Genomic DNA, 13,904 nt, shown 5'->3' on the forward strand with positions numbered 1-13,904 from the left:
ACAAAAGACCTGTATGCAGAAAATTATAAGACACTGATAAAAGAAATTAAAGATGATACCAATAGATGGAGAGATATACCATGTTCTTGGATTGGAAGAATCAACATTGTGAAAATGACTATACTACCCAAAGCAATCTATAGATTCAATGCAATCCCTATCAAACTACCACTGGCATTTTTCACAAAACTAGAACAAAAAATTTCACAATTTGTATGGAAACACAAAAGACCCTGAATAGCCAAAGCAATCTTGAGAAAGAAAAACGGAGCTGGAGGAATCAGGCTCCCTGACTTCAGACTATACTACAAAGCTACAGTAATCAAGACAGTATGGTACTGGCACAAAAAGAGAAATATATATCAGTGGAACAGGATAGAAAGCTCAGAGATAAACCCACGCACATATGGTCACCTTATCTTTGATAAAGGAGGCAAGAATATACAATGGAGAAAAGACAGCCTCTTCAATAAGTGGTGCTGGGAAAACTGGACAGCTACCTGTAAAAGAATGAAATTAGAACACTCCCTAACACCATACACAAAATAAACTCAAAATGGATTAAAGACCTAAATGTAAGGCCAGACACTATCAAACTCTTAGAGGAAAACATAGGCAGAACACTCTGTGACATAAATCACAGCAAGATCCTTTCTGACCCACCTCCTAGAGAAATGGAAATAAAAACAAAAATATACAGATGGTACCTAATGAAACTTAAAAGCTTTTGCACGGCAAAGGAAATCATAAACAAGATGAAAAGACAACCTTCAGAATGGGAGAAAATATTTTCAAATGAAGCAACTGACAAAGGATTAATCTCCAAAATTTACAAGCAGCTCATGCAGCTCAATATCAAAAAAACAAACAACCCAATCCAAAAATGGGCAGAAGACCTAAATAGACATTTCTCCAAAGAAGATATACAGATTGCCAACAAACACATGAAAGAATGCTCAACATCATTAATCATTAGAGAAATGCAAATCAAAACTACAATGAGATGTCATCTCACACTGGTCAGAACGGCCATCATCAAAAAATCTACAAACAATAAGTGCTGGAGAGGGTGTGTAGAAAAGGGAACCCTCTTGCACTGTTGGTGGGAATGTAAATTGATACAGCCACTATGGAGAACAGTATGGAGGTTCTTTAAAAAACTAAAAATAAAACTACCATATGACCCAGCAATCCCACTACTGGGCATATACCCTGAGAAAACCATGATTCAAAAAGAGTCATGTACCACAATGTTCATTGCCGCACTATTTACAATAGCCAGGACATGGAAGCAACCTAAATGTCCATCAACAGATGAATGCATAAAGAAGATGTGGCACATGTATACAATGGAATATTACTCAGCCATAAAAAGAAATGAAATTGAGTTATTTGTAGTGAGGTGGATGGATCTAGAGTCTGTCATACAGAGTGAAGTAAGTCAGAAAGAGAAAAACAAATACTGTATGCTAACACAAATATATGGAATCTAAAAAAAAAAAAAAAAAGGTCATGAAGAACCTAGGGGCAAGACGGGAATAAAGACACAGACCTACTAGAGAATGGACTTGAGGGGAGGGGGAAGGGTAAGCTGGGACAAAGTGAGAGAGTGGCATGGACATATATACACTATCAAACATAAAATAGATAGATAGTGGGAAGCAGCCACATAGCACAGGGAGATCAGCTCGGTGCTTTGTGACCACCTAAAGGGGTGGGATACGGAGGGTAGGAGGGAGGGAGACGCAAGAGGGAAGAGATATGGGGACATATGTATATATATAACTGATTCACTTTGTTATAAAGCAGAAACTAACACACTATTGTAAAGCAATTATACTCCAATAAAGATGTTTAAAAAAAAATTAAAAATATCAAAAGACATGAATAGTTATTCCAAGAAGAGAAAATATAAATGGCTAATAAAAGTATGAAAAGGTGCTCAACCTAAATTACTCAGGACAATCCAAAGTAATACCACAATTAGATATTATTTTATACCTGACAGATTGTAAAACAAAGAAATATTGCCTGTGAAATGGAGCAAAGAAAACATTTATACTCTGTGGGTGGGAATATAAATTTGCACAAATGCTTTGGAAAGCTAGTTGGCACTCTATTAAGTTGGAAATGTGCATATCTTGCAACCAATAATTTCACTTTTGGCAGAGAATCTGATATATTTGTCTGCAGACTTGTAGAAGAATTTTTCTAACAGCATAGTATGTAAGAGCAAAAACCTGTACACTATGCAAGTATGTGTTAACAAGAGAAAAAAAACCCAGTGATATGATCTAGCAATGGGATACTGCACAGCAGTGAAAACAAATGGACCTCAGCTATACAAGACATGGAGGTGAAAAACAGTGGAATGCATACATGTAACGTCATTTAAATAAAGCTCAAAAACATACAAACATCAACAATGTATTATTTAGCTATGAACACATATATTTCAAAGACTATAAAGAAGAATAGGTACATTCATGGTATGGGAATGTTTAGTTGAAAACCAGCCTTCCACAATCACTGGTGTTCAAAGGATTGGTAAGATGCGACCCAGCATGATTTTACAACTGTCTTCTTAAACATTTTTAAAGCCAGTATTTTTTTAATTTTAAAAGATGTTTATGCTTTAAAATTTTTTCTGGTTTATTTGGACCGATCACTCCTGCTCGTTGATTTTATTACGAAAAGTAGAGACAGAACCTAAGTATATAACAATAGAGAATAAGATGGAATGCCCTAATTGTCTAATAATTAGTAGATGACTGAAATTATGGCAGGTTTTTTAAGAGTATATATAGCCTGACCCCATTTTAAAATAACACAGACACACACGTATATGTAGACACATGAACATACATGCATGGAGAAAGACCTGAAGGTATTCACTGAGATCTCTCAAGGTGGATGGGATTGTGTGAATTCATTGTTGTTCTTTTGATTATATTTTCTGATATTGCCTTTGTGATAATAAAAATAGTCAAAGAAATTAGATGAGAATCTTATTGCTGGGCATTAAGTTGTTCTGACTAACACGTGTGCACTGCTGGCTCATACACTTGACATGACATACATTCAATGAAAGTTTTTTTTCCCAACCAATCCCTCTTTGGGTATTTGAATTTATTTTCCTTTTAAGTTAGGGAGACTTTGTTGGAATAATTCGAAAAGCACTGCCTTATGACGTGCTTCAGATTGCCACATATTAATACACATTGTTAGATCTCATTTTTAGCTACATTCACCTGCACCTCTGTAAGTAAAGGATCTTGTCATTTATTATCATTGCTTTTAAATCTGATGGAAGAAAATTCTTAAGTAATCTCATTAGTTTTATATTTTTTAATTTGAAGCCTTCAGTAAGATACATTTTGAATGTATCTTCAGAACATTCGGTAAGTACATACTTAGCTCCCTGACTGAAGCTGATATTTACAGATTTATTCAAGTTCAATTGCTTAAGGTGCTGTGCTTAGTATCTCCTTATACAACATCAATCTGTTCTCCTAGGGAAAAGGGAAAAAATTAAGAGCTGTTCTTAGTTATAAAGATCTTTCACTAGTACTGTTTTTTATCTTTAAAAATTTTAAGTGCACCCTTAAATGAAGTGTTATATTTGAGTCTCCAAAAACGTATGAATTAGATATGATACTAAATTACTCCTGTTTGATAGATCAGAGAACTGAGTTATTATAGAGAACTTAAGTGAGAGTGATAGTAGTTATTTTAGCTACCATTTATTTCTATACATATCTATACAAGAACTCTCCCTGCTTACTTAATGTAGGGGCCATAAAAAAGTGCTGTTCATATCTCCAGGGAGCACAAAGTAGGGAGCTAGGTGGGATACGGAGAATCCTTACTGCAAGATGGTGGTCTGATTGCTAAAGATTTCACCAGCAGTGACCTAGGAAGACATCGCATTGGAGGGCAATGCGATGTACTGATGCAGGTATTTGAAAGGTATGGGGGAAAATACCTACAGGCAATAGAGCTAAGCTGAATTGGTGCCCCGAAGAAGGAAAATGAGAACCTGAGAGCCATTAACAGTGGGTTAAAGGCTGGGTGTGAGGATCAGAGGTTCTGTGGGGTAGCTTACAAAAAGGTCCTTGTTTCCTGCAGTGGAAGAGCACCCAGCTGAGCTACAGGCTGTAGGTCTAATGGAATCCATTTAGATGCTCCTCCTAGGCAGGTCTGGTGTCCTGAAGTCAGTACTCTGGTTGGGGAAACCTGGAAGCTTGACACATGGGGTGGTGGTATCTACCTGGGTGCCCCTGGTGCTCTGCAGAGCAACCTGAAACCTGGGAGCTTGCAGAGGTGGCCCAACCTTCCCCAGTAAGAGCTGGCAGTTCCGTTGTGCTAAAAGATGCCTTCGGAGCCTCCCTTTCCCCCAAGAGCTGCCCCCGCCTCCTTTCCTGGCTTCCAGGTTGATAATCCAGGGTTAAATTTCAGCATAAGCCAGCTGAGGACAGCCTGGCAAGTGAGGGAGGAGACTACCCCCCAGGTGAAAGAATTATTAACAGGACGGACCAGGAGGAACCAGGTGAGTATCCCCAGGACTGGATCTTCATGGCCAGAAATAAGAGCAGGTAAGTAAGAATCTTTGACTTGAAGGATCCTTCTCGGAATTTAATACCCTGTCCAGGACACTCTGATGTGTCTAACTCACTGCTAGGGTGGCTTTTAAAAGCCTGAAAAAAAGTGAAGAACAGAATAAATGCCCAAGATGGCCTGGAAGAAGGAATAAAGATGCTAAGGGAAGTGAATGTGTTACCGACCCTGACGAGTGGGTCCCCAACAAGGTTCCTCCTGCTTGGTGTCTCTCCGGCCAGTAGAACGAGACCCACTTGGGTTCAGAAGCAAAGGAAAGCTTTCTTCTTGGGTCAGAGAGTGGAGAGGTGTGAGCTCGGGCTCTAGAGCACAGGCTCTCCGACAAGCCGTGCGGGGCTGCTTTACAAGGGCTGCTCCGCGGGGAGGGGGCGGGGCTCTAGGGGGCGGGGCAGCTGCCCTGCTCAGGCTCCAGATCTCAGTGCCGGGTGCAGCGACTCTGCCCTCGCCCGGTACCCGCCATCTTGGATGGAGTGTCGTGCGCAGCGACTGCACGAGGCCCTGAGCTGAGGTGCAGGGCGCAGCCCTTTAGCGCCGGGAGCTCCGGTCGGAAGGGCCTGGTGTGATGCCACTGCACATGGGACCCTGTGAGCCAGTGAAACGAGACTAAGCCCAGAGGATAAAAAAAGGTTAGACCTTATTTGATTACCCATAGTCGATTTTTATTTCCTGGGGATTGTTAATGGGCTTTGCCGGTGACGAATGTGCTGGAATGGATATATTTTGTGAGGCCAGAAAACCCGAAAGTGTTCCCCGGGAATGACCCGGAGGGCATCCTGTTCCTGGGGCCGCTAGAGCGCGCTGCTGAGCGGTTCCCACCACCGTGGGGTGGCGGTGGGGAATCTGGCGCCGCAGGAGCGAGGTCCTGAGACCGGAGATGTCCAGCCAGGCTGGAGGGGCAAGAAGTGGTAGAGATAGTTAACAGAGCATAGCACCCTGAGGGCCAGGCAGACCCAAACGACTACTTAACGCGTACAAACCATAAAAAAATGACACGAGTGAAAGAACCGGAGACTCAGGATGGGCATCCCAATAAGATGTCCAAGCTCCTACTCAGTTCCTGGACCCGAGCCAGTTTGGGGTCGGGAACTCACTGACTGAAGCTGTTGCCGGGTTCCTAGGAAGAACCATGCGGCACCGTGACAAGCGTATACTGGATCCTTCACTGTGGGACCATTTCCTTGAGTGAGAATACACTGGGCGGAGGGGAACATCTAGGGATTTTGAGGGTCTGTTGGATGCAGGGTCTGCGCTGACGTTAATACTTAGGTCGGAAGTGTCACTAGCAGCCATGACTGGAGAGAGGAACCGCCTGACAGCTCCAGCTGCTCAACTCCAAATCCATCACCGTCTTCATATCCAGGCCATGCTTTCCCCGGGCTGCTTCCAGCCGATGACTAAGCCAGCCAGGGCAGGACCACTCCTGGGAGGTGCGCGATTCCTCTGAGAGGCCACTTGTGGATTGAGGATCCCCAGGCAGCCTTGCCAACTTTGCTTGGAACTGCAGGGCTGACACTTCACCCAGCCTTCCTGCCGCGTCTCTTTCACTTGGGGTCACAATGGTGTTGTGGTCTGCTGGTTCCCCCAGCCTCTTCTAGCTCCCTCTGCATTTATTCTTACAAGTTCTCTCCCAAAATTAATTGCTTGCATTTCTTAAATGTGTATTTTAATTTAAAAGATGCATAACATAAAATTTATAAACATTAATTTTTTAAATTGTAAAATACATGCACATAAAATACACCATTTTTTAACCTATTTAAAAGGGTACAGTTTTTTGGGTTTTGTGGGGGGGGGTTGGCCACATAGCGGCTTGTGGGATCTTAGTTCCCGAACCAGGGATCGGACTCAGGCCCTCAGCAGTGAAAGTGCAGAGTCCTAACCACTGGACTGCCAGGGAATTCCCTAAAAGGGTATAGTTCTTAAAAAGGCAATAAGTGCATTCACATTGGGCAAATATGACTGCCATCCATCCTCAGAACTTTTTTCATCTTCCCAAATTTCATATCCATTGCCCTGTCTCCCCAGCCCCTGGAGACTGCCATTCTATTACTTTCTGTTTCTATGAGTTTGACTACTCTAGGTATCTCATCAAAGTGGAATCATACAGTATTTGTCCTTTTGTGATTGTCTTATTTCACTTAACCAATAATGTCTTTAAAATTCGCCTATGTTGTAGCATGTGTCAGAATTTCCCTCCTTTTGTTAAAAATAAATTTATTTATTTATTTATTTATTTTCGGCTGCATTGGGTCTTCGTTACTGCAAGTGGGCTTTCTCTAGTTGTGGCGAGCGGGGCTACGCTTTGTTGTGGTGTGCGGGCTTCTCATTGCAGTGGCTTCTCTTGTTGTGGAGCACGGGCTCTAAGCATGCAGGCTTCAGTAATTGTGGCATGTGGGCTCAGTAGTTGTGGCTTGCAGGCTCTAAGGTGTAGGCTCAGTAGTTGTGATGCATGGGCTTAGTTGCTCCACAGCATGTGGGATCTTCCCTGAACAGGGCTCGAACCTGTGTCTTCTGCATTGGCAGGCGGATTCTTAAACACTGCGCCACCAGGGAAGTCCCTCCCTCCTTTTTAAGGCTGAATAATACTGCATTGTATGTATGTGCCACGTTTTGTTTACCCATTCATCTGTTCAATGGATATGTGGGCTGCTTTTTGGCTATTGTGAATAATGCTTCTATGAACATAGGTGTACAAATATCTCTTTGAGAACTTACTTTCAATTCTTTTGGGTTTATACCTAGAAGTGAAATTGCTGGATCATATGGTAATTCAATTTTAAATTTTTTGAGGAATCACCATACTAGTCTTCCACAGTGCCTGCACCATCTTACATTCTCACCAGCAGTGCACAAGGTTTCTAATTTTTCTACATCCCCACCAACTCTTGTAATTTATTTATTATTTTTATAATATCCATGCTAATGGGTGTGAAGTGGTATGTCATTGTGGTCTTGCTTTGCATTTCCCTAACCATTAGTGATTCTGAGCATCTTTTCATGGACTTATTGGCCACTTACATTTTCTTTGAAGAAATATCTATTCAAGTCTACCCATTTTTAAATAGGTTAGTTTGTTCTTTGTTATTTAATTGTGGGAACTCTTTAAATGCTGGATATTAAGTTTCCAGAAGTCCCCGTGGGCCCCCCTCCAATGGCTTATAATGATAATTTATTTCTCTTTCATGTATTTTTAAAATTGAAATAAGTTAATATACAATATTATGTTAGGTTCAGGTGTACTAAATAATGCTTTGCATACATTATGAAACGATCACTACAATAAGTCTAGTAAACATCTGTCCCCATACAAAGTTATTTCAATATTATTGACCATATTTCTTATGCTGTATCCCTGTATCCCTGTGACTTATTTATTATATAACTGGAGGATTTTACCTCTTAACTCCTTCACCTTTTTCACCTCCCCCACCCCCTTCCTTCGGCACTTACCCTTTTGTTCTCTGTATCTGTGAGTCTGTTTTCATTTTGTTTTGTTTTGTTTGTTTTGTTTTTAGTTTCCACATATAAGTGAGATCATGCAGTATTTGTTTTTCTCTGTCTGACTTATTTTACTTAGCATAATACCCTCTAGATCTATCCATGTTGTCAAAATGGAAAGATTTCATTTTTTTATGACTGAGTAATATTCTGTTTATATATATATATATGTATATATATATAATCACATCTTCTTTATCTATTCATCTGTTGACACTTAGGTTGCTTCCGTATCTTGCCTATTGTAAATAATACTGCAATGGACATAGGGGTGCATATATCTTTTCACATTAGTGTTTCTGTTTTCTTTGGGTAAATACCTAGGATTGGAATTGAAAATAATTCTATTTTTAATATTTTGAGAAAACTCTGTACTGTTTTCCATAGTGGCTGCACCAAATTACATTCCCACCAACAGTACATGAGGGTCCCCTTTTCTCCACAGCCTCGCCAACACTTGTTATTTCTTGCCTTTTTGATTATAACCATCCTGAGAGGTCTGAGGTGATATCTTACTGTGGTTTGATTTGCATTTCTCTGATGATTAGTGATGTTGAGCATCTTTTTATGTGTCTGTTGGCCATCCAATTTCTTACATGTTTAATACCATCTTGGTTTCTGTTTCTTGGAGGACTTGCACCAACACAATCATCATGTTTCTGTTAGAGTGAAGAATTACAGGAGCCAGGTGAAAAATGGAGTCTTGCCTAAGTCTGGCTTACAGTGGGTCTGGTCTGCTGTGGAGACAATGGGTCTGAAGATCCATCCATTGGTCCTTTCTCCAAACCCCGCCCTGAATGTATTACCAGTATTGATATACTTGGCAATTGGAGTAACCCTAACATAGGGTTCTTAGCTTAGGGGGTAAGAGCTATTACAGTGATTAAAGCCAAGTGGAAAGCTCTGCAAACAAACCCCTCTCCACCAAAATAGTTAAGCAAAAATATTATTGCATCGCAAGGGTCATGGTGGAGGTTAATGCTACCATTAAAGGCCTGGAGAATCGAGGTAACATTCCATATCATATTACCAATCTGGGCTCTATAGAAATTGGAGAATGACTATGGACTACTATAGACTTAACAAGCCTCAATTGTGCTGCTAGCCAGAAAAAAGCTGGAACCGTTTACTAAGGTCTCAGGTAGGTGATACGAGTCAACTGAATGGTGACTGCACTCCTTTTCATTTTGGATAGAAAAGAGCAGGAGTGAAAAACAACTACAGCCTGTGGATCCAATCTGGTCAGCTGTCTGTTTTGTAAATAAAGTTTTATTAGAACACAGCCCCACTTACTCATTTACATATTGTCTGCTTTCACACTACAACAGTAGAGTTGAATAGTTGCAACAGAGACCATATGGCCTGCAGAGCCTAAAACATTTGCTATCATGCTCGCTATAAAAAATTTTGCTGACCCCTGGAAAAGAAGACCAGAATCAGTTTGAATTCACATGGGATGGATAACGATATTCATTTGCAATTTTGCATCAAGTTTCTGTTAATTCTTCCACCCTCCATCATAATATAGTCCGAAGAGATCTGAACTGCCTGAACATCCATAGAAATCATTATGATCCATTACGCTGATTATATCATGCTGATTGGACAGGATGAGCAAGAAGTGGCTAGCACTCTGGAGGCCTTGGTAAGACACATGCACTCCAAGAGGTGGAACTTAAATCCTGTGCAGATTCAGGGACATGCCTCTTCAGCGATGTTCTCAAGAGTCCAGCAGTCAGGAGAGCATTGGGATATCCACTCCTAAATAAAACACAAATTGCCACATCTTGCATCTCCTGCCACAGAGCAGGAAGCACAAAGCTGTGTTCTGGAGGCAACACACTCCACATCTAAGAACACCTGTCCAGGTGGTATGTTAGGTGACATGGAAGTCTGACAGTTCTGAATGGGTCCCAGAGAATGAAAGAGTTCCGTACCAGGTCTAGGCTTTAATGCAAACAGCCCTATCCCTTGGGCCATACAGTCCAACAAACCTTATGGCATTAGAGGTGTCAGTAGTAGGAAAAAATGCCATGTGGTGCTAATGGCAAGCCCCAGGGGGAGGATCACAGCATAGGCCTCTGGGATACTGGAACTCCAGCGGTGGAGTTGGTATGATGGGCCCATAAATGAAGTGACCCTGTTGACAGAGAGGGAGTCTATAGGACAACAGGTTAGCCTCCACTTAGAAGACTGATTCGGATACTGCTGCCTCCGAATGTTTAACCTGTGAGCAACAGACACCAACAGGTACTACTGGTGTGGCGCTTTCCAAGGAGACCAACCAGCCACTTGGTGGCATATCAAACGCACTGGCCCCTTCCATGCTGGAAGGGTCAGTGGCTTATCCTCACAGTGATAGATACATATTCTAGGTATGAGCTTACCTTCTGGCCCTCAGAGCCTCAGCCAGCACCACAATCCAGGGACTTACAAAATGCCTGATCCATGGCCATGGAATCCCATACAACATAGCATCCAACTGAGGGACTCACATCACAGTGAAGCAGGTGTGGGAGTGGGACCATAACCAGAGACCCACTAGGATGGAGAGTGGAAGGTGAGCTGGGAGCCACCAGCTGTGCCCAGAGACCAACCAACTATGGTATTGGGGGCTATAATTTGTCCCACTATCCCCTCTTCTCAGGAAGAGAAGTTCCCAGGAACCACAGAATAGCTGGCTGTTCCCTGAATTGCTGGGGGCAGTAGATCTGTGAGGCACGAGGGTGGTGGATTTTTGCAGTCATGGAAATGTGCTGCTTGGATCCTGCTGCGAGGAGCATCATTGACTGATGGCCCAAAATGCTGCTCCCCTGGGCCCACTCCTGTGTTTGCGCAGACACCACATTTCCCACAAGCATCTCCAAACTGATGACTGAGCACAGAGGGGATACAAAAGTCGGCTCATTCCATCAAGGCAAGGGACTCCTCCAAAAGGTGACTTTGGCTCAAGGACAACCTCTCCTCCTGGCTGAGCATCTCTTGGAGCTGAGCTGCCATCTGACATCTTCCCACCCATTCCTCCTTCCTCTCTGTCTCCTTCCACTTGGGTCAAACCAGCACCTGCCCCTTCCTTCAGTAAGTCTCTCGCACGTCTAATCCCGTCTTGGCAGCTGCTTCTAGAGGCAACCTGAACTAATACATTTACATGCTTACAAAATAGCTTAAGGTTTATGTTATTATCCCAAGCACAGAGGCAGATGAAGAGCTGAGTTTTAAAGAGATTAGATGACTTGCCTGATGTCACTCAAGACCAAATGCTCCTCAGACGTCTTTCCAACATTCCTAGTTGCCGTGTAAAAGAGAGGCTGTGCTATAATAGGATAGACACACTACTTAATGGGGTTGTTTCAGGAAAATGGGATTCTTCTACCCCAAATATGTCAGCAATTGAGAGTCTTTTCAAATGAGAATTTTAGAGTTGTTCCTCTCTGTGCCTCTCAGTCCCAAGAGCTTATGATTTTTCTTTATAGATAGAGTGGGTTTTTTTCTGCTTTTTTTTGGGGGGGGCTGGTTTTCTTTCTTTCTTTCTTTCTTTTTTTTCTATTCTAACAAAGGGGTCTTGTTACTATAGATTAAAACCCTAAAATGACCCAGAAAGAGGAACGCTCCATTTCTAATATATTTACATGATCTGGGGTTGTGGAACTGGCCAAGCTCTCCCATCCCCCTTCCTCTCCCTTACAGGTTAGTCATTTTGCTCTTCCTCAAATAGGCCAAGCTTCAGGAATCTGCCTTTCTTTTTCTCTAGGCCTAAAATGCTATTACCCAGGTTCAGCCCCACAATTTAGGTCTCTACTAACCTTAGTCTCTAAAATGGACTCCTCCCCCATCACACTTTCTATTATTTTACACTGCCTTGTTTTCTTCATAGCAATTATTACTACTTGAATGGTTTTATATGTTTCTTTAATTATTGTCAGTAAGTAATCTCCTGTAGAATATAATATTTTTATAGCAGGCAGTTTTTCCTGTTCACTTGTATATGTAGGTTCTTCATAAATATTTGTTGAATTAATTATTAATACAGAAAATATATACCTTGCTGCTTTAGCAGGACTCTTTTCCAAACTTTCTCCCTTCCCATTCTCTTGCCAGTCACCTTTCATGTAGGTAAAATCTGGTAAAAATAAACATACATTTTGAAGAAGTAAGTAAGTTATAAAAATTTAACTTTGTAGAATCCTCTCATTCATTTCATATATGTTTGTTGAAGGCCAACTATTTATATGCTAAGGATTTTTCTCGATCTGGAGACTCAGCAATGAACAAGACATAAAAGGTTCCTGCTCACCTGGAACTGACTCTATAATAAGGAGGAGACAGATAATAATGACAAACAAACACCATAACTACCAAAAATCAGATAATAATATGTGTTTGCAGAAAATGTTAAAGCAGTGACAAGATGGAGTGAGTGGGCAGGTATTTGAAATTAAATGGTCAGGGATGATCCCTTTGAGAAGATGGCAGGGAAAATCATTTTAGTGATTCATTTCAAACTTCAAGAGGCCCTTAGAGTTTTTCAAAGTTGTTGTACCAATTTACACCAAGCCCCTTTCAATTTGTGAGAGTACCAGAGGGAAAATAGCTAGTTTAGATGCTTAAAGCAATATGAACTTGGGGAGCTTGAGGAAGACAGAGACCAGAGCAGTGAGTGATGGGGAGAGTGGTGATAGGTGTGATAAGAGATCCAGGCAGGCAGGATAGAGATGTTTGGGTTTTGTAAATCTGGATAAGAGGATTAGATTTTAATACTGAGATGGGAAGGCATTAAGGGGTATTAAATGGGGACTGACATGATCTTTTTTACATTTTAAAATGAATGAAAAGTAAAACAAATTGAATTTTAAAATGGTCAAAGGAGGAAGACTCTGGGAAGATGGCAGAGTAGGGAGCACTAGAAATTTCTCCCCGCAGCATCCACACAGCACAGGAAGATCAACTCAGTGCTTTGTGACCGCCTAGAGGGGTGGGATGGGGAGGGTGGGAGGGATATTCAAAAGGGAGGGGCTGTGGGGATATATGTATACATATAACTGATTCACTTTGTTATACAGCAGAAACTAACACAACATTGTAAAGCAATTATACTCCAATAAAGATGTTAAAAATAAATAAACAAACAAATAAATAAGTCTCTCCCCCAACCCAGACAACAATGGCACTGGTAGAATATGACTATTTTGGAACTCTGCAGTCTACTGAAGGCTTGCAAATTCCAGGGGAAGGCTTGAAGAGTAAATTGTGATTGATTTTAGTCAATTTCAGATTTTAGCATAGCAGCAGCTACCCATCTACCCCCAGCCAGCACTGTGGCAGGCAGCTGTGCATGTGTTTTGGAAGTAGTTTGCAGGAGCCAGGGTTGGCAACAAGGACCCTGTCTTCCAAATACTGGCGATCTGTGCTCTGATCTCTGCTTCTAATCACAGAAAGGCAGGCAAAGAGGCAGTGGCCATTGTTATTGCACCTCCTCCCACTGTTGTAAAGTGATTTCCAGGGGGTGAAAGGGATGATGCCTTTCTCCCAAACACCCTTCATTTTTCTTTTTCTCCTTTTGGGAATCAGACATTGAAGATTAGAACATTCAAAAGCAACTGCACATGCAGGGGAAATTAGAAAGTCACCATGCATGCCCAGGGGAAGGTACAGACTCAGAAAGGATTTGAGATGACCTTAAGTTTTCAATGCAGACTGGTCCTCAGCACAGAGTCTACAACAATAAAAACAAAAACAAAACAAAATCCAGTAAGCCTTGGGGAAGGGAGAGAATCTGATTTCTAGAGCTA

The 13,904-nt window shown here is 41.6% G+C and overlaps 1 protein-coding gene across 3 annotated transcripts in view; it reads left to right on the forward strand.

The window, feature by feature from the left end:
• The first annotated feature begins 5,063 nt into the window (after nucleotides 1-5,063).
• Nucleotides 5,064-13,904, forward strand: part of DENND1B (DENN domain containing 1B) — a 341,500-nt gene continuing 332,659 nt past the window's right edge. For all 3 annotated transcript variants that reach the window (XM_079925473.1, XM_079925475.1, XM_079925476.1), the window contains exon 1: nucleotides 5,064-5,243. The gene's annotated coding sequence lies outside the window, so the exon portion shown is untranslated. The remainder of the gene's footprint in view (nucleotides 5,244-13,904) is intronic.

The sequence above is a fragment of the Stenella coeruleoalba genome (genome assembly GCF_951394435.1).
Source record: "Stenella coeruleoalba genome assembly, chromosome: 1".
NCBI classification, from domain to species: domain Eukaryota; kingdom Metazoa; phylum Chordata; class Mammalia; order Artiodactyla; family Delphinidae; genus Stenella; species Stenella coeruleoalba.